Source organism: Diadema setosum, chromosome 9 (assembly GCF_964275005.1).
Source record: "Diadema setosum chromosome 9, eeDiaSeto1, whole genome shotgun sequence".
NCBI lineage: Eukaryota > Metazoa > Echinodermata > Echinoidea > Diadematoida > Diadematidae > Diadema > Diadema setosum.
Window position 1 is genome coordinate 18,352,929 of NC_092693.1, and position 21,903 is coordinate 18,374,831.

Sequence of the window (21,903 nt, forward strand, 5' to 3'; positions counted from 1 at the left end):
AAAGCGAGATTCCTTGTAGCAAGGTAACTTTTCTTCTCTCTCTCTCTCTCTTTCTCTTCTCCTTCTTGTCATTTCAAAAGCGCGGGAAATTGAAGGGTGTTCAGACAACAGCCTCTGTTTTCTCTGAGCTACAGGAGATATTCCTTAGCACAACGATGGAGATGATGATCTACATGAAGCAAAACTGGAATACCAACGATATACTCCCTGACATCAACTCGTCTCTGTTGTAATTTTGTAAGGCCCTTTGAAACTTTGTACTAAGCACGTTAACAATGTGAATTGTTATCATCTTTATCATTATTATCATTATTATTATCATTTGTTATAATCATTCATTTTCAGTGTAATGTACGTATCAAGTAAAACCAGATTAAAAATAGACATGTAAATTTCCTTTAAAAAAATGATTTTCATATTGTGTCTGTTCTGCTTTGGGGTCGTGTACTTTTGTCTGACTGTGTAACAAAGTTTGTTGACATATTCACTGATGAGAAAAGTGCGTGATATTGAAATATAACACTTAGTAGGACTCGAACTCGGGACCTCCGTTCTGAAGTCAAAAACCTTATCCACTATACCACAATTCCCTCACATTAAACTAATACTCAACAAATACTAGCTACCCTGAGACTAGTGTTGGCACTTATTGAAATAATGATAATGTAATGTTGATAGTCTTCATGATACCAGAAACACTCTTTCTATTACCACATGCAGTTATAAAGCAATGTATGACATTTTTAAAACGTGATAATGATTAACAAATGTTTAATCACAGATTAAGACCCCGTTTATGTTTTACTGTTGATTTGTTTCGTAGACAATACTATTATGGCCACATTATCGACGGCAATAGTCAGAAAGACGGGTACATTCGTTCATCACAAATTCAAAGGTGAATCATTTTGCTTTTTCTGTGGTAAACAACTTTTTTTTTCGTCTGCACGAACGGAAAGGTATCAACAATTCAAACGGTAAATATGAAAAACCTAATACACCTGTATAGGACAAAAAATAAAAGATAAAAAAGATAAGCGATAATTTCTTACTTATACTTCCAGACCGACATTATTGCACCAGAATCATATTGTATTTTTAAAGAGTGGAAAAAATGCGAATGGCTGAATAAAGCTATTCTGCTTAAAGATTGAAGCATAGTTCTTATTTTAACAGTTCATTGATTATGGATTCAAGGAGCTCATGAGGCAAAAGTTAGCATATTGTCGAACCTCCAAAAAAATAATTTCATCTATATCAAAAACAAAGAGAGAAGTGAATATAGAAATCAGTTGTTGTTGTTCTTTTTTACATAAATGACCCCGAAAATAGACAAAATGGATAGTATCTGTTTTTACTCCAGTGCTCCTCAGAGAAAATGTTTAAATTGTGACATTCTTTTAGTGATTGTTTTTGATGCAGGGTTTATTCTTATATCTCAAGCAATTCCCTCCGTTATCGGGGTTTTAGTTTTGTTTCAATGTCTTGGAAAAACGCAGACGTATTCACTAGAAGCAGCTAAATAAACCTTAAGGGACTTATCTGTATCAAAGGTCCTTAGACGATAGATTAAAGTGTTCGAAAAAAATAACACAACTTTCAATGGACGTCAACTGAGAGCTAATAATGATTGAAAATGACTCTGTCTCCCGTCTGAACACGCTCCACACATCTTAACTCGACTGAAATTGATATTCCCGCGCTTCATTTAACATGCTCAAAGAGCTGGAGAGAGCTTGCAAGACTTTTCCCGCCAAACCCGAATCGTCTGTTTTCACGAATCATCACATTTCCGCGTTAGTCATGCCCCTCCTCCCGAGATTTATCAATTTTAGCCTGTCGTTTAAATTACACATATTTTATATTTTGGTAAGCATTATTACGACATAGCATTAACCGCGCGCGACTGATTTTTTCTCCGTGCATTTTACACACCACTTGCTTCTCCATACACACGCGCGGATTTTCTCAGAATAGCAATGGTAGCGCAGCAGTCACATAGTCTAAGTTGTGCAGACTGTTTTACGCAGTTTATGACATTAACCAAAGAAAGTGTCAATTTGAATAATGACCTTCACAATGATATTCTGATTTTCTTCCTCCTCATGCCCAAAGAAAGGTAAGGAGAAGGCAAAGTTAAGTTTTTTTTTTGTTTTTTGTAGTTAACCTTGAAATTTAGTTCGAACATCCGTTAAACACATTTCATAGGAATCCATGTACAGTTTCACGGTGAATACATTTACTATTACATTGTACATGGAATTGAATAATGTTATATTCACTTCTCTGCCAAAAATCTTAAATTCTTCAAAATCAAGCAAATAAAGAAACAATACCTGTCTCGATGATGCCGCACGATTCACTCGAAGGCACGCTCATTTAAGCAACTTTCGGAACTGTTCCAAGATATATTTCGGTGTCGTTCTTTTCTCATCTTGGAAAAATTAGTCGAATTCAGAGATCTTGAACATTGGCACTGACAGAAAGAGCATTGTTTCAATAGACACACACGCCACTTTTTGCCACAATTTGAAAGTCATTTTGTTTCAAGAGGAGGGACGGGTGTATGATTAAACCAAAAAGGGGCAAGACTAAGAAAATGCGTAAGCTGGTATTAATAAGGCAGTACCATCGACAACGCGATGAAAAGATCGCATGCTCTGATTTGCAAAGAACAACTTTTTTTTTTTTTTTTTTTTTAGTGCATGCTAATTGATTAATAAGCTAATGAGTTTCAATTAACCTGTAGTGCACTAAAATCGCTCTGGAATAGTAAGACTATTTTGAACGTCCACTGAATCTCGACATTGATAATTTGCTGAAAAGAAGCTAACACCGAAAAGGGATTTTTTTTTTAATTCTCTTCTCCGTTTTAGCGTCGCTACGCAGCTTTATCGATTCAAGAAACGCGAAAAGGTTATCAAAACCAGAAAAGTAAGTGTCGCTCTCCATGTCCAAATCTTGCATTACCTCACCAAAGTGGGGTGTTCTCAGATCCCCGTTCACTTCTCTCCCTCTCTTTCTCTGACAGTCGCTCGGTGAGGGATGAAGAATATATGGTATGTAGAGATTGATTTTCCATCTCAGAAACACGACAACATTTTACAATAAACCATTGCATATTTATTAGGAGTGTGTGAGTTGTGACGCCTCACTACGATAAACGGCAGTAGAATTATGATGTTTTCCTTGTTACGACATGGACAACAATCTGATTCACATTGATGAGCACATAAACCGAGTACAACATTTAGTCCGCTAAGACATTCTGATTTTGTGACATTTAAGGAGAACCATCATGTTGATGGGTTTTTGTTCGTCTCATTTTCAAAATAAGAGTCGCTAGATCTAAGGGCATTTTGTACTGATACCTTCTACATGGAGATCTTTACGACAATTTGAAGTATTTAAGTAAGGCTGGCTGATGATTGTATAATAAAAATTGTATAATTTTGATCTTGCCTAGCATTGCGGCTATACCATGGCATTATTTTTGTTTTCTTTGAACTTCTTGAAAGACAACGTTTGATAGTTGTGTGTGTGTGCGTGTGTGTGTGCTGGTATAGTTTACCTGTTTTGATCAATAAGTTTATAAGGTTTGTTTTAGAGAGAGAAAAAAAAAATCCCTAACACACACACACACACACACATACAAACAAAACAAAACAAAACAATAGCGATCGATGCGTCATTCCCAGCCAGAACACATTCGTTAATTTGCTTTTCATTTTATGTTACCACGATTACAAAACAGTTCTCTCGCAGTGCATTAATGAATGAATGGATTAAAGGAGCTGGAAGAAAGAGGGAACAGGGAGAGAGAATGGGTAGGGGTGAAAAGGTCATGTGACTTTTTACCGCTATAAGTGTGCGAAGTCATGCCAGGGTTAGAGCTCAAATATTGACGAAATAGATCATGGCTTTGCAGTTACGCTCTGAAACAACCTCAGAAACAATGGAAATAGAGACGAACATGTTATCTTTTGAAGACGACCAACGGTATCTAAAGAAAAAAAAAAACCTACCTCACTTTCCGTCAGGAATATAGGCTCCCTTTCTGTCTATCTGCATATCTATCTGTCTGTCTGTCTGTCTCTCTCTCTCTCTCTCATATGTATATATATATATATATATATATATATATATATATATATATATACATATACATATTGTTTATATACTCCCTATGGATAAGCATAAATATATATATTACGTAACATGTATCACGGCATTGCTCATTGCACTCTAGCTAAAAGAATAATGATTATTATTTACGACAAAATTCACCACTATGATTACGATGACAAAATTTTGATGTAAGGTGTTATCATCTGTTTTGAAGTAAAATTTAGCACTCCGAAGGCAGAAATGTATGATTTTTTCTTCATGATTTATTTTACTAATATCAATAGACACAAAGCATTATCATAGATAATCGTAGAAAATCATCGATAATAAAGAACAGTTGTCACAAATCATAGCAGTATGTAACTTCAACACAGCTATTAAGAATGGATGAAGAGAGCGTAAGAAAAGCATTTAACCGGAAAGATTATCATTCGACATAATTATGCAATGTAAATTTCGTCGGCAAAAATAGTAATGAGGGACACAGAGGTATACAGAGATAAGATACTAACAGTCATGATATGATATTTCAAAAGCATAGATATTTTCAATGTAAAATTTCAATTATACTTTATGTCCATCCAGCAAGAAGTAAATACAAAACAAAGTGTACATTTGACAATTTGTATAGTCTAAAATATGTAAAAAGTACAAATCATAGAGTGTGATACAAAAAACAACAACATGTAGTTATATAATGATAAAAGCAATGCATATTTTGAAACACAGAAAGAAAATATAGCGATGGAAAATAATATTTGATGGAGCATACAGAGTACAGCGACATAAATTTTACTTTTGATCCTGATTGGAAATCTTTAACTTTATAGATAAATCAACTATCACTGATAGTCACAAATCTGAAAACGTCTTTGATATCCAGCCGTGACACAGGTTTCAAATATTGCTAATGTGCTCCGTGCATGCCAGAAGGGGCCTCTGTAAAAAAAAAAAAAATGCAATAAACATATACACACCAAGGAGTCTATCTCTTACCACCACGATGAATTCATTTAGGTTTTGCCCCTATCCATGCACTCACCCCTCACAATGGTCATGCAGCATCTGCTCGGCAAACAAAACTTTTACAAATGCAGAGACATCTTGATTTTATACGTTTTAAAGCTAACAAGTGTTATTACGCATTAGTCTCTAAATTATCTTAAATTCTTTCAGATGTAAGAAATATCATGACGACACATTTAGCAACACATGTCGTCTTTTAAGAATTTTCTTTTTTTTTTTCATGGGCTCATGTGCACATAACCATGATCCAGGATATAATTAAACCATATAATAATTACTGTTCATCTTTAAAAAAGGATTTATCTGCAACAAAATCAACGTGTTTCTTTATTTTGATTGAATTGAAGATTCAAGATTGAAGACAATTAACAGAGCAAATGGTATGCTAATGAATTCAAAGCAAAGTTAAGAAGGAGTGCATTTATCATGGATTCCTGATATCTCGTGAAATTACAGTCATTAAACATTGAATACTCGCGTCTAACTTCTATTCTACAGTGCCACGTCAATGTAGTGATGTGCTCAGTAGTATGAGAGCATCACACAAATTTGTCGAAATCTGAAGAAATAAAACTATATTTACATCATAATTAATATTTTGTAGCTCGTCACGGTGCATGGTAAATGCTGACAGTTGGCAGTTACCTTTCCAGTAATTTCTGTCAAAGTCTTCGAATCACTTTACTTGTGAGCAGATAGTTATCCCCAGATGAGTCTTTGACTTCTGACATAGTACAACTGGCAAAGATTGTAAAACGAAGGGGAGGGGGCATGTGGCATGGTTATGATTTTGAATTCAAAGCTGTGCTCAGCTCCACGAGCTTTCCGCTCAAAGATTCAGCCCACATTTTCACAGAGAAAAGCGCCAGATATTGCGCTGAACACCCTCTCAGACTTCATCAACTGGATTCATTTTCCAAGTCATACACACCTCAAGCGAAAGTAATATGCTGGCGTTCTCCATTTTAAACGAGCGATGCATTTATCTCTAGACTCTGGCTTTGATCACGCATGATTGGTATTCTGAGCGTGAGTTTGTCGTACTCGACGCGATAGGTACCGATCCATAAAACCGTAACAGTATCGCACTTGTGCCGAGATGGAGAAGAGAGCGAACTGGCGGGAACCTTATTGAGATGCCCCATGTTTTTTTTTTCCTTCCCTCCCGTCGATGTAGATACCCTCTCTTCCCGCCCTCTCTTCTCTTCCTCTGATACTATTCTGTTCCTCCTTTTCCTCCTCCCTCGGTTGAGACTCTTGCAAAAAGAGAGAGAGAAAAAAAAATCGATCGAAGATTTCGAATTCGGGCTCCTCAACAAGTCAAACAATAATGATGGAGCGTGATTGAATCTTCATGCCCCAAACCCAGCCAACACTTCCGGCTTGAAGTCGAGTAAGATCGATTTATAAATTCACTTCCTCTCGTTTGACTATGTCGGTAGTTTCTTCATTTGATACATGTCAAACATGCCTTCAAGTGTTTTGTGCTCGTTCTATCCCCCAAGAGGGCGATCAGGAGAATGAGTGGGAGGAGAAGGAGGGATGGGGGACAGAATTACAAATGGCTTGATAAAAATACTGGTGATTTTTGAGCACCAAGGGGCACTTTTGACTTCATTAAAACTTCGCTTATCATCTATCTAATCTCGTCCTGGAGAAATCCTCGTCGAACACAGAGAAGCGAAATGGCAGATCGAGCGTTATTGCCAATAGTCGTTCTCCACTCTTCGCAACAGTTTTGTCACTACGTTTTGATTTGCATGACGTGGATGTTTACTTGGTCACGTGACATGTTTCTTGTCGTATGACAGTCTTGCCTCAACTGGACTCCCTGCAGAGCATCAGTGTTACCATGGTTACCGGTGTGATTAGCTAGCTGCTTCTTCCTACTGTGTTTAAGGGCAAGGTTGGCTGAGAAAACCCATCAAGCGAAGTGTTATGTGTGCATTGTGCGGTTGCTATTTTGTATGCAGTGACGAGAGAACTTGACAGAATTGTACGATATATTTTCCATAGTTCCCACAATAGTTATCCTTATGCCATCATTAAGTGTGAGTTGTTATGAACTGTGTTTATCTGTTTAGTCCAATATGATTGATTTGTTTTCCCGTTTGAGGTATTTGTCGGGTGTAAAGTACAAGGCAACGTCGCTCCGACTGATTCAGGAATACATTTTTTTTTCCTCACAAAGTTTTTCCTCTGGGTTGCGTCAGAGTTCAAATATCTCCATCGCAATCATGGTGAATGTTCGGATAACCGAAATATTGATACTGCAGTGCGATTGCAAGCAAAGGGACAGTAGTGGCGCGTCGGTTGCGAGCCGACAGGCCTCGGTAGGCAAACACCGCACAGTGCACGGGTGTTTCTTTGCGGAGTCAATATCATAACTCGTAATGAGCATCCGCCATATTCTATCTAACGAGTAAAGTGATACCCGTTTGCTTTCGGCTAGGAAACAATTAGATTTCTATTTGCCGAACGATTAGTCTCTTCAGAGCTCGGCTGGGCGAGGCGAAGGCACGAATTTGCCAGTGATGTAGAGAATCGATTTCTCCGATAGGCTTCTTCCATCATCCAGAGTGGCGCGACAGAAAGTCCCCGGCTGAGCGGGGCGCTCGCTTCCTGAGCATGCACGGTCCCACTCCCGTCCTCTTTCTTACCCGTATACGTTTGCTTCCCAAAATTTCGACGTCAAGGGAGCATGCGTTCCATTGCATGCTCTTTTGATAATAATATCTTGCGTCAACTTCCTGAACAAACCCTCTCGCCTGAGCTTCAATACCGGGGGAATTTAGGTCAATGTGTCGACACAACAATGGAAAGTACTTCGCGAAGAAACAAGATAAAAGAAGGAGGGCAGGCTCCGGCCAAAAGACGAAGGATGAAGAGGAAAAGAGGCGGGGTGAAGACGGGGGAAGAAACCAAGAAGACAAACCTCGATGGATGTGAATTATCGCTAGAATACACTATAATCTTGTTTGCTAATTACAATCTAATCTTCGCAAGTCCTGAGGGGTGTGTTTTGCGATAAAGAGAGACAATATATGTCAGACTCATGTCGACAGTTATAAAAGCGAGAAGAGTAAACGATTGGCAAACACGTCCAGTATATGAGACGGGCCCCCTTGGTTGACAAAACTTCAACAAGGGTTGACGCGATCGCATCGAGAGCATTGAGGGGAGTGCCGAAGGATTCTCGATGTGCGGCTTTTGCAGGGAGAATAAGGAGTGCTGTGGGGAGCTCAGAGGTCTAACAGTACGGGGACTCAGAGGAGTGGTCGAATGGGTGTGACTGGGCGTGGACTCTGGCTTGTCTGGCGAGGTTCCTCGGACATCATCAGGTGTGGTATGGAAAAAACATAGTACGAACAGCAAACTGCGATGGACATCCACTTGCAATAACCATGCCATCACAATGTGAATTGCATCGACTTGCATGCGCGAGATACTGGATGCTACACTGACAAAGATAATTTAATCGCACATAGAGAAGCACAACATTTAACACAAAGTTTATTAGTGAATTAGGGTCCCAAGATAACAAAGTAACACACAGTTAAGGACACTAAACCATTTTCGCTGTCCTGTGATCGATGGACCCATTTCGAGTGTAGTTGGGTCGAAGAAATCATACCAAAGTGATAAGTGAGATTATACTTGTAATGTCTGATATGATGGGAAAGGAAAGGATAATATTTAGCATAAAACGAGCAATCCTTAGCCCATAGTTGATGTCCGAGGCCATACAGGAGCGCGACCCTGGCCCGAGCTGTTCGTAAAGTTACTCACGACTTTACGAACAACTTAAATATAACAAGCCAAGTGGGTTTCCTATTCATTGTTAATTTCAATAGTTAAAGTTGAAATTTGCAGATGATGATGATTACTCTTACATTTTAACACACGTTTTTAGTTGAAAGTGTCTTTTTGGCCCAATGTAGATGAAATATTGATAATAAGTCGAACTTTATTACTAAAACGTAAGGAAAAAATGGACACACATAATTGGCACTTCATTTTCCAGTCGGTGGCAAAGTCGATGCTAACTTTTTGTACGAACAGCTTTATGAAACAGGGCCCTGGTCTGCTAGAGATACAAGGTATATACTATTTCATCCTCTCTAGAAGAAAGGAATGCTGAAGGGCCTGCAATGGTACTCCTCCCTATAACTAAAGATTTTTAATAGCTTGATTTATCAATTTGAAATCCCATATCTAGATCTATAATGTCTAGATTTGAGGATTATGGTTAAAACGGCTTTAATGTTCTGCGTTCATCCCGTAGAATGAATGGAAAGAGCCTAACCGTGCCTTTGTCTTGCAGTATCAAGGGCGTGTGATGCAATGCCGTTTCTTGAAATGCGAACTTCACCACCTAATGAACATAATGCCTTACTGATGAGTTTTTGCCCTTTTCACTGAGCATAATGATGTTGAAACATCATGATGTGTCAATATATGCATGACTTATAATGAGACCAGTCCGTGTATATGCTTCACCTCCGATGTTTAAATATTGAAGTGACGTATAAAGCACGATTGTGCACTTTCACACAATCCCTTTCGTTTTTATTCCAGTCCATATCCCCACCTCTCCCCCTCATAATGTCCCGATCCGACCCCTTGCGCGTCCGCCTCGAATCAAACACTGCTTCTCATCCTTTCCACTGACATGAAATGATGAGAGGGATGAGGTGACCTAATGAAATATGGATTGCTTAGCAAAGAGGAGAGGAAGACGAGAAAGAAAGGGGAGAGAGGGGGAGAGGAAGAGGGGGCGAGGGAGGGAGAGAAGAAAGATTTTCTCTTAACATTGCCGCTAGCATAATTGCTCGTCACTCATGATGGAGGCCAAAATGAGCCGGAGCAGCCAGCGGCTGGCCGGTGCCTCGGCGGATCCCCCGCCAGTGATGGATGGCTAGCAGCGTCGATTTGTTATCACCGCAATCGTCAACGAGCCCAATATTGAGTTTTAAGTCGGACTTAAGAGCGAGGAAGTACTTGATCACACCGCACGATATATGTTTCCCATTTCATCAAAGCTCATTCGTTTTTGCTTACATAGATCTGAGGTGGAGGAGAAGAAGAGATGGGCTGGTCTGATGCCAGAGCTAGAGTGCAGACAGAGAGAATTCAGGGAGGGGAAGGGGGAGACAGGAAGAAAAATAAAGGAGATGATGATGATGATGATGATGATGATGATGATGATGATAATGATGATGGTGATAATGATGATGATGATGATAATGATGATGATGATAATAGTGATGGTAATGATGATGATGATGATGATGTTGTTGTTAAGAAGAAGAAGAAGATGATGATGATGCTGATGCTGCTGCTGATGATGATGATGATGATGATAATGATGATGATGATAATAGTGATGGTAATGATGATGATGATGATGATGTTGTTGTTGTTAAGAAGAAGAAGAAGAAGAAGAAGAAGAAGATGATGATGATGATGGTGATGATGATGGTGATGATGCTGATGACGCTGATGATGATGATGATGATGATAATGATGATGATGATAGTAGTGATGGTAATGATGATGATGATGATGTTGTTGTTGTTGTTGTTGTTGTTAAGAAGAAGAAGAAGAAGAAGAAGAAGAAGAAGATGATGATGATGATGATGGTGATGATGATGATGATGATGATAATGATGATGGTGGTGATGATGATGATGATGATGATGATGATGATGATAGTGATGGTGATGATGATGATGATGATGATGGATAAGAAGAAGAAGGAGGAGAGGAAAAGGAAGATAATAGAGGATATGATATTAGAGAGGGATGAGGAATGACTTGAAGACAAACAGTAGTGGTGAAGGAAAAGAAAAAAGAACTGGAGAGGGAAAAATTGAAATATGGAAAGAAAAAAATGAAGCCTTTATGCAATGCACGAGAGCAATTTCTCGTTTGTTTTGTTTTGATTTATTTCTTGTTTGTTTGTTTGTTTGTTTTGGGGGCTTGCTTCATTCTCATTGTACATGATGTTTATGTAGGAAGCATTGTGTGTACAACCTTCACATATGCTTGGGTTTGACGCAATCTACGTATACTGGACTCGCTCATTACCAACAGACAGAAAGACAAACACACACATTCAACCCTCGCACACTCGCATACACATACACACATACATACACACATGCATCCACCACTTGCAATCGACCATACTTCTGTACGCATCAGTCCACGGGGTGCCAGCAGCAACACTTATGAGATGATCGATGTCCTGTCTTCCAAGCAAAGCAAAGATTAGCAGAACGATGAATCAGATGCTGAGATCCCGCTGCAATCACGGAGCAAACATCGTCATATTTCGGTGAAATAACAACTGTCAAATTATATAACATTATCAGGTATGCCTTCGTACTGACATTTCTTGGCAAGGTTTCATGAATTTGAGGCAAATATCAATCGTCAGCGGCATCTTCTCTGCTTTCAATAATATACGTATTTTCCTCACTGATCTCTGAGGGTATAATGCGGCACACCTACATGTATATCCGTGAATATTACGGTTTAGGATATAATTATCTTGTCTAAATATCTATACTATCCACATTAACACATGCGCACACACACACCCACACACATCTGCAGACACGCAAACAAATACACAGACACACCCCCACTTCTATATGTAATATATATGATGTGAATATTTGATAATGATGTCAATATCGGGTACCTCAAATTGTTGTAAAATACAATTTTTAAAAGATTTTGTGAAAACATTTTACTACATTCATCAGATCATTGTCGTAGTTTTGTTAATGAGGACGACTATCATATTTGTTACGAAAATGAATACTATACAATAACGGTCTATTGTTCAATTATTGTCATTTCACCATTCTCATCAGCGTAAAGTGTCATAATGTTACAGACGATAATGACGATTTTGATCGTATTCATCGCTGTTGAATTACCATCATCAAACTGCCCTCATGGACGTTTCTTATCGAGTTCTCTCAAGTTCGCTCTCCGAATCCAGCCATCTCATTTATATTTCATTTGATCCTTCTCGTGCTTGAAATTGACTTTGTGAGAACCCTCACCTCATCGCACTACGGTCGTGAAGTACTTCAACTCCTCTCGAGACCTCCAAGTGTTGGAGAGAGACAGAAAAAAATCATTATTCAAAGTTGGTTTGCGTCGGTATCAGACAAAAGAAAACGATCTATTAATTGCACATGACCATGTTTAAAGACGTTCAGGTTACTCGAAGGGGGAGCTGCAATATAAAAATTTCCCTTTTTCTCCGAGAGAACGGCTCAAGTGTTCGACGAGAGATCTTGTTGGCCCTCATAAACGTCTCCTTTGGTTGTCGTTTGGAGCTTTTTTTTTTAATGAGACCACGGTGCGGACGACGCGTGCTAGCCCGCAGTGGGACCTGCCCGGCGCGTGGGTGCTTGCGTTCGTCTGACTCCGAGGGAGGACAGAGCGAGCGCCTCGCGGGAGGGTCACCGGCAGACGATCAGGGCGCACGGGGTATGGGGAGCTGCGGTGGACGTTTGGCGCGTAAAATCTAGCCGAGGATGACTCTCTCGGTCAATATCGGGTCTATCAATTTGGCTGAAGCTTACCAGTACCCATTTTCACCGTGCCACTGCTGCTATGTCCAGCCACAGCCGTCGGCGCGTGCAGCAAGAGGACTTCGGCCGGCCGCAGTGATTGACGCTCGATTCCATAGGAGGGGGACAATTGGGATTTTGCCCACAATGCAATGAATGGCAAGATTATTCACTTTTTGATTTGATGAGCTTATTCCTACAGGTCAGAAGTGATGCCTGAGGAAATAAAGATTTTCTTCAAAGAAGGATGGAAGAAGCCAATAGCTCGAGAAGTGAGGTGGCCAGAGCAAACACCAGCTAAAGAATATCTTACTTATTGGTGAGGAGTGTGCTTGAAAATTTGCTGAATAGTCAGCCGACAAATATTTTTGAAGGTTTGTCTATATCCATATAAAGCCAGTAGGAATTAAGGTCAATAAAAGACTCTGGGAGCATATCAATAGATTCAGTCCTAATGTACACACAAATAGAATAATCTTAGTGTAAGTGGTACTGACTCCAATTTTGTGTTACTGTGCATAATGTTATTTTGCCTTTGTGATGATAGTTGAACATATTTATCCATTCTTTTTTTCGACCTTGCGATTGTTCCATTCACGTATAGTAGGCATCTAGAAAGTCAATGACGCGAAGCCTACAACATGCGATGTATTGCATCTTATTTTTTCTGAGTAGATTGGTGAGTTGTGTTGTTTTTTCCTTCTAAAAAAACAACAACAACGATGGAGTAGTAAGGAAGTGTACTTCACAAAACATTTCCATCCAAGCTTTACACTATAAACGGACAGGAATTTGGAAACTTGCTCATTTTGATAGCCATGTTTTCCCCGGACCGGTAGTTGTAATTGTTCTTTTGCCCTGCAGAGGTTCAAGTTTGTCTGTTATGGAAACCTGTGTAAAGTCATGTTCACGTGACTTTAAAGGCATCAAAGCTTCAAACGTATACTTCGTGGAGGCATGATTAAACCCCGCAGTGGCAGTGCGTTAATACATCGTCTGACGTTAATTTCTCCCGCCGATTGAGAAGGGGGGGGGGGGAGGTGGAGAGATGAAAATTCATTGAATCTGTTAAGAGGCAGCGAGATATACAATGACGGGATCTCAGCCAATATCTCGCGGGCACAATGGGCTCTTAGCTACAAACGAGTAATTTATTTCTTTCTCCTTCAAGTCGGTGGAGGCCCCTGACAGTAGCACCCCCCTGTGCCGACACGTGCCCCCTCAGTTCGCCGGACACTAGGCGGCGCTGTCAACAGCCTCCTCCTCCTCGCTATGCGGCGGGCCAAACTTTGTCGACGAAATCATATTACTTGGGAACGGGTGACCAAGTACGAGTACTCTGCCGGGGAAAAAAGTGCGACGAATCCGGCGCAGTGCCACTCGCTGCTGCTGCTGCTGGGTACTTCATCCGCACACCCTAGCCACGATGTATACTGAATATGATGAGATGTAATTGACACCTAAGGTGAGAGGTTCTATAGTTAGCAGAGTCATCTTCATTTCATTTCCTATCATTTCTTTTCATTTTATTTTATTTTATTTTATTTTATTTTATTTTACTTTATTTTATTTTATTTTATTTCATTTTATTTTATTTCATTTCATTTCATTTCATTTTTATTTCATTTCATTTCATTTCATTTCATTTCATTTCATTTCATTTCATTTCATTTCATTTCATTTCATTTCATTTCATTCCATTTCATTTCATTTCATTTTATTTCCGACAAAAGTACAGAATACAATATGGCATTTGCACATACAAAACAATATAGTACAATGTGACTTATGCATATTCAAGCGAAATTAATGCAGTTAGTTTTTGTCTTGTTTTGTACAATAAAACAAAATATAGTTTAAGGAAATGCATATAAGGCAAACTGTAATTGAATCAAATCAATGAAAAGATGGCGATATAAATGACAAGTAATTCAATTCATGAGTATATAATCGGTTGAATTTCTATTTGATGTTTATCCACTATCACGAGGTAGCAAATGTGGGGCCTGTTGCGTAAAACCGTAGCTTAGTACCTTCAGAGCTTTTCTTTGTGTAAAGTCAGCGGGGAGGGGGAGGAATCATACTAACCTGAATGTTCGATTCTTACCAGAGTTTTTCTCAGGTTCAACGTTTTATGCAGCAAGCCCTTGGTCATATATTTATATATAGGCCTACAGAGTCCGCAGTGGACTAACTTCTAATAGAAACTCAACTGATTAACGCATGAATCGAATATTCATGTCATTTATGTATCTTCATGAATATATTCCAACATTAGCTAATAATAGAGATAAGATTAACAACTCAAAGAAATTCTTCTTTAAAACATTATAAGACACTTCCATTTTCAGGTAAAGACAGGTACCAGTCATGCCATTTTGAGATCATAATAGGCCTACTTACATTTGATATCTATAAACATAAAGGATAGAGAGAGCAGCGGTATCAGAAAATGGCATGCAGAAATAGAATGTTTTGACAAGAAAAATAGTTAGCCTAGCCTCAAGATATTGACAAACGTAATTTGACAGAGGACAATGACACCATAAACATGGACAGCGATCAACTCATTGTATACGGTGACAAGTTTAACAATTGGGAAAATGCCTTATTTCTAATCAACGCCTTCAGAAATTAAATCGGAAATGTTCTATAGAGAATAAGATTCTTTGTTTCAAGCCATCATTATAATGACATTTTTATGAAGATAATTGTATCTGACAGGGGAAAAGAAATAACGTAATAGGCACCGTAATCAGCCTGAAATAAAAAAAAAATAAACAGCAACAAAAGACTTTGAAAAATTGGCGATTTACTTTCGAATAAAAAACAAAACAAAAGAAAATACAAACGCACAAAGTATTTACATTGGAAAAGCAGGACCCAATCCTCCCCCCCCCCACAACATGAATTATGTTAATAGCCATAAAACAAACCATCAAAGGAAATCTCTCATTCCGAACAGAGACAGCATTTTTTTTTCTCCAATTCGCCATCTGATGAAGGTAAAGAAGCGTAAAGATGCGCTTGCTTACGTCATCAAATTAGGCACAGACGAGTCAATGGCATGAACTATCTGTGCATAGCGCAGACTTTAATGAATTGGCGAACATCGCCGGAATTTCTGTCTATGTGCAATCCAGGATACATTTTGTTTCCTCCTCAATTCCGTCGTCTTGCTCTCTAGCATTTCAAACAATGACACGTCGTGAAAGCAGAGGGAGACGATTTTGTGTATGGTTTCTTTTGACGCCGATAATAGCCTTTAAAAGCTTGTGAGGCTTCTCGTAATACGCCTTCTGATAACATTAACTTTAGTCAACAATAACTATACGTAATATCAACGGCATTCTTGCTCATTTTAATTCTTTTTTACACTTTTTTTTAGCTTTGATATCATAACTCATGGTTGAATAGAGAAGCCGGTGACTGTCTTCAGTTGACGAGAACGCTTCTAGCTAGGCCCAAGTATCTTTGTCTTCCGTGCTGCCTTGTATACATTGTTCGTTTTCAACAAAATGATTTTAAAGGCTGTCACAATATAGTTTTGTCATTCTGTTATGGAAGTGTCGATTCCCGACGGTGAGGAAATCAAGATCACGACATCCGGTCTTTGCGCATGCGTAGAGATGGGCCACCATGCGAAGTTCGCTTTGACGTTGATTGCACCGAGAAAAGGCGGGAAAAGGAAACTCCCAAATGGAATGATGATGATGTGATAATGCAAGGGGACGCCCAGCGGTTTTATTGACATGTCTTAAAGGGGCCCTGAAATCCAAATGCATGTTGATTTTTGTTGATTTATTTTCCGGTGAAACGAATATCTAGAAACATTCCATATATTTTTACGATTTTTTCTTCTATTTTTCTGCAGATTACTTGGGAACGCCCACAAAAAAAATCCTTCCAAACCAATATTCCTCAGATGACATTATCACCTTCCCCTCGACTCAGCATAACTTGCATGTTCCCTCGCCATGTCTTTTGTTAGTCACATTAATATCACAGAAACATGCAAGTTTAATGCTGAGTCGAGGGAAAGGCGCATTCCAATGTCTTTTGTTAAACATTTCAGTACTTTAGCAATGATTGACAGATGTGGTCATCTGAGGAATATTGATTTGGAAGGATTTTTTGTTGGCGTTCCAAGTAATCTGAAGAAAAATAGAAGAAAAAATCGTTAAAATATATGGCATGTTCCTACATATTCATTTCACTGCAAAAGTAATGTTGAGGGTATCATAAATCAACACAAATCAACATGCATTTGGATTTCAGGGCCCCTTTAAAGTGTCATGTTCACGTTACTAATATTGTGTGCTTCAAAATAATGCATAATCTCAGCTACTTATAGCACTTCAATTAAGGAGCTAATTCTGATAAGTTTCTTTGCTGGCATCATCATCACAACATCATCTTCCCTGTCACACCTTTCCGGGTAAGCTAAGCGGGCTTGTTGCGAGTAGAGATTTTCCAGCACGCAGGAAAATTTTCTGCAGGCGGACAAGGATGATGGCGAGTTCCGTACTTGCGTCTTACCTGTTAGAGGCGTGCTATCTACCTGCTACTTGCGTGTACTCCGTGTGACCTCTGTGAGAGCTTTGAAACCGATCTATTTTCAGCTACGAGCGACATACGGGGACTGCGAAGTACTTGCGTTACAGCTGCGAAGTACCTGCGTGATGGGGGTTGCCTGAGAGGTGCTGCCGCTAAGGGCCTCCTACTGGTGTTCTGCGTGTACCTCTGAGGGCAAATCCCCGCGATTCACCAGGAAAGAGTTTTGAGCATGCTCAAGGCCTTGTCACACAGCGTCTGGGGAAGCCTTGCGGGTTGACTTGCGGGGAAAAAAAATTGCTACCCGGACCTCCAGCAGTTGGCCCGCACTTGACAGTACCTAGCGCGTATCTCGCCCGTATTTGCCCGGAGGTGCGCACACAATTCCGATTTACCCGCAGCCAAGTTTTGAGCATGATCAAAACTTCTTTTTTTCCGGGTGAGTCGCGGGGATTGCCCGCAGAAGTCCACGCAGAACGCCAGTAGGAGGCCCTTAGCGGCTGCACCTCGCAGGCAACTCCCACGCAGGTGCTTCGAAGCTGTAACGCAGGTACTTTGCTGTCCCCGTATGCGGCCAAGATAATGACATTCTGTGGGACTTCTGCCATTCCTTCAGTGGAATTCCTTCACCTAGTTGTCAGCCCCCCACGCACCTGACACGCAGGTCACACAGAGTACCAGCAAGTAGAACTTAAGTAGAACGCGTATAGCAAGTAAGATACATGCAAAACTCGTCCAAAATCCTTTTCCGCCCTCAGAAATTGTCCGGTATGCTGGAAAATCCCTACACGCATCTAGCCCGCGTATAATATCTTGCCCAGAATGATGTGACAGGGCCAAAACTTGGCTGCGGGTAAAGAAGACTTACGTGTGCGCAACTCCGGGTAACTATGGGTGAGATACGTGCTAGGTACTGTCATGTGCGGGTCATCTGCGGGGACCTCCGGGTAGTAAAAATTGTTCTTCGCAAGTCGCACGCAAGGTTTGCCCAGAAAGGTGTGAATGGCCTTTAACTAAAACTCACACTCCAATAGTAACGAAGAATTGCACACGCCCCTGCTACTGCTGTTCATTTATTCCGCGATCAATTATGACACTTCTTATCCCAAAGGCTACAGTATAACAGAAAGACATCACACCACTCGTATCATAGTAGGCCTATCCTTGCTGTTTGTATATCACTGAATGAATAACCTGTTTTCAAAGGCGTCACTTCGTAAGAAAGAGAGAGAGAGAGAGAGAGAGAGAAAGAAAAAGAAAACGCTTCACGTAGACACCCAGCTGACTGAAGTTTTCTCGACCTATTCTCGTGCTGAGGTCCTTTCAAAGGCATGAAAGGAATCTGATTTATTTCTGTCGTCACCACTCCTGATACACGGATGACCATCACAACAGAGTAGTGACCACCAGGCAGGCGATAGTCCAAGTAAAATACGACTCACGCCGTGTCACTGAAAGCCGTGGTGTCCGTATACCTAACCTTGAGCTCTTTTAAGGTTTCTCGTTCAATACTGGACTCCTATTCCATTCTTCATACCATTGCTACGTGCTCAGCTATGCTGCGGTGATTCATGGAATAAGTCCGAGTTTGGAAACACACTAAGTAAACGATCACTGAGAGAAACACAAATAATATGTATTATATAAATGTGAATAAATGTATATGTCTGTCTTTTTTTATCATAATTTATGTATGTTAATTATCTGCCTTTTCTGCCCTTTTTTCAAAATTTCAAAGAGAATCTGAATGTCTTTAACTTAGAATTTATCGTTGTAAAGTGAGAGTTGAGGGTGCTTCACTTGTGATTTTGAAGATATGTGGAAAAATTAGGACGATGATAATGATAATAATCATGATGATGATGATGATGATGATGATTATGATGACAATACTAAATTAATAATGATAGTGATACTACTACTACTACTACAACTACTACAAATTATTATTATTATTATCATTGTTATTATTATAATTATAATTATAAATAATAATAATAATAATAATTAAAATAATGATAATAATAATAATAAGAATATTATTATTATTATCATTATTGTTATTATTATTATTATCATTATTGTTATTATTGTTATCATTATTATTAATATTGTCATCGTTATTATTATTATTATTTTTTTTTTATTATTATTATTATTATTATTATTATTATTATTATTATTATGTATGGCACAGACTATAAAAAGCATGCGGTCTTTGTATGTAGGTGGTACACGAGCAATGCAAGTTGCAGCTTATGAACACATTCCTCTCCATATACGCATATGCGTTAAACCAGTTTTACGTCTCGTACACGAGAAAAGCTGGTGTGCGTTGTGGAAAGTCAATTTTGGATATCAGAATCTAGCAAAGACGACTTGATCACTGTCCCTATCATTCCATTTCCAACAGCCTACCTGTTTACTCACTGTTTAATACAGTGTTACTTAAAAGTGTTGTTTACCTTGGGAGCAGTGATTTAAGAATTTTTCGAGTTATCACATTGTTTGATGCATAATCATGTGTAAGTCAGATGTATCACAAAACATCCTACCGCATGAAAAAAATCACAATAAAGCATAAAATATAAGGAGATATCACTATTTCCTTTTCTGTAGACGGTTTAGTCTATAAACAATTTTTATCATGGATATTGTTCACATTTTGTATATTTAGCAATACTTAACATTGATTATGATAATTACAATTTTTACGTAGGTAATTTCTATCCTGAACTCACATTTATTTTTCTAACTTTTTTTGAAGCACTAAAGCTGGGTTTTCGTTTTACCTACAAATGGTAAATAATGCCTTTAATTCCATATGATTCAGCTTAATTTTTACTACCTTTATCACGTAACAATTCACTTACATAACATGTAAATACTTAGAGTATTTTGTGTTCATATACCCATGTTGTGTTTGTGGTTTATCTTATAATTTCGCTGGAAATGAAAAATGAATGAAACGCGATGATAGCAACACTGTTCCTCATCGGAAACAGCAACAACAATTCTTTCCTCTATTTAAATCTAGTTTCAGCGTTTTCTAGTATAAGATTGTTTGAATAACTGATGGGTTTAACCTAAGTACAATACGCTGATATCAATCAATACAATATGAATTGAACTAGAAATGAAGGAATCGTTAACGGGTGAAAGCCTCTTATCTCCCCAACCTTCTCCATTCACACTGTGTTTTCACGTTGATAATAACAGCTGATGTCAGAATATCTGATATACTCTTTTTCTCGGAAGCATTTCAGTGCAAAAAACGGAAAGGAAAGAAAAAAGAGAGAAAAGAATGGCCAATGGATTTTCAATTTCTCTCGTTGGGTCAAGGCGTTGGTGGTCTTTGAAAATAGCAGGAGCTGATACGTCTTCTACATGCTGAGTTAATGCAGCGTTATAAGCCAACGTTTCCTGGTGTTGTGGTGGGTGTTTATTTTGCATTACGACGAATACAATTCCATTCTCAACGAAGCCATCCTCCTCCCTCCCTCTTTGACGTGTATCATTGAAGGTTCGAGTTTCTTCAAAGTATAATGGCTCTCATTTTCGAAAACACAATTTTATGCTTTTCACCTTATTTTAGTTCCCCAGACTCACACTTGGCTTTTATTTGCGAAAACACGATAGGGGGAGAAATTTAATTATGCACACACGCACACATACATAACATCTAATATACAATATATACAATCATACGTTTTATATACACATATGCATATACGTATGTATGTATATATCATATATATGATATATATATATATATATATATATATATATATATATATATATATATATATATATATATATATTATATATATACATATATATATACACACATATATATGTATATATATATATATATATATATATATATATATATATATATATATATATACATATTTATATACACGCGTGTATACATATATATATCATAAACAGAAACGGACGAATACATACAGAATACCTGTGCTATACGATATACTTACCTCTTAAGTTTGTTTTATGCTTTTCACATTATTTTAGTTTCCCAGACTCACACTCTAATTCATCACAATCAAATACTTCAGTTCTTGTGTCGTGTGCGTCATTGCTCGGATCATGTTGATCATAACACTTATCTCCTACACTAAATACTTATTTGCTAAGATTGTACAATTTGGATATCTCTAATAATTTTGTCTATATCCGTATAATTTGAGTTGTTTTAAATACTTTTATTTGAATGTTTTCACAAGACTACGTCATTCCATGCCATCTTAGTAGGATGAAGCAATGACAAAATTTTGCGAGCTGGTAAAGATGAACATTGTAATAATACGTGTTTATGGGCGTGTGTTTGTGTGTGTGTGTGTGTGTGTGTGTGTGTGTGTGTGCGGATACAACAGCTGTTACCGCTGTAACTCCGAAAAGTTAAACTTCCAATGCCGCAGAGCGAAAAAAAAACCAACAAAAAACAAGAACGAAAGGTTCATATTCTGCGTCAAAACTTGTATAGGTATTGATAGAAAGGAAAAAAAAAATAACCTTAAATATCAGAAACTCCGTCAATCTCTCTTTGCCCTCGTCACAACGGATGAGGCAGAACATC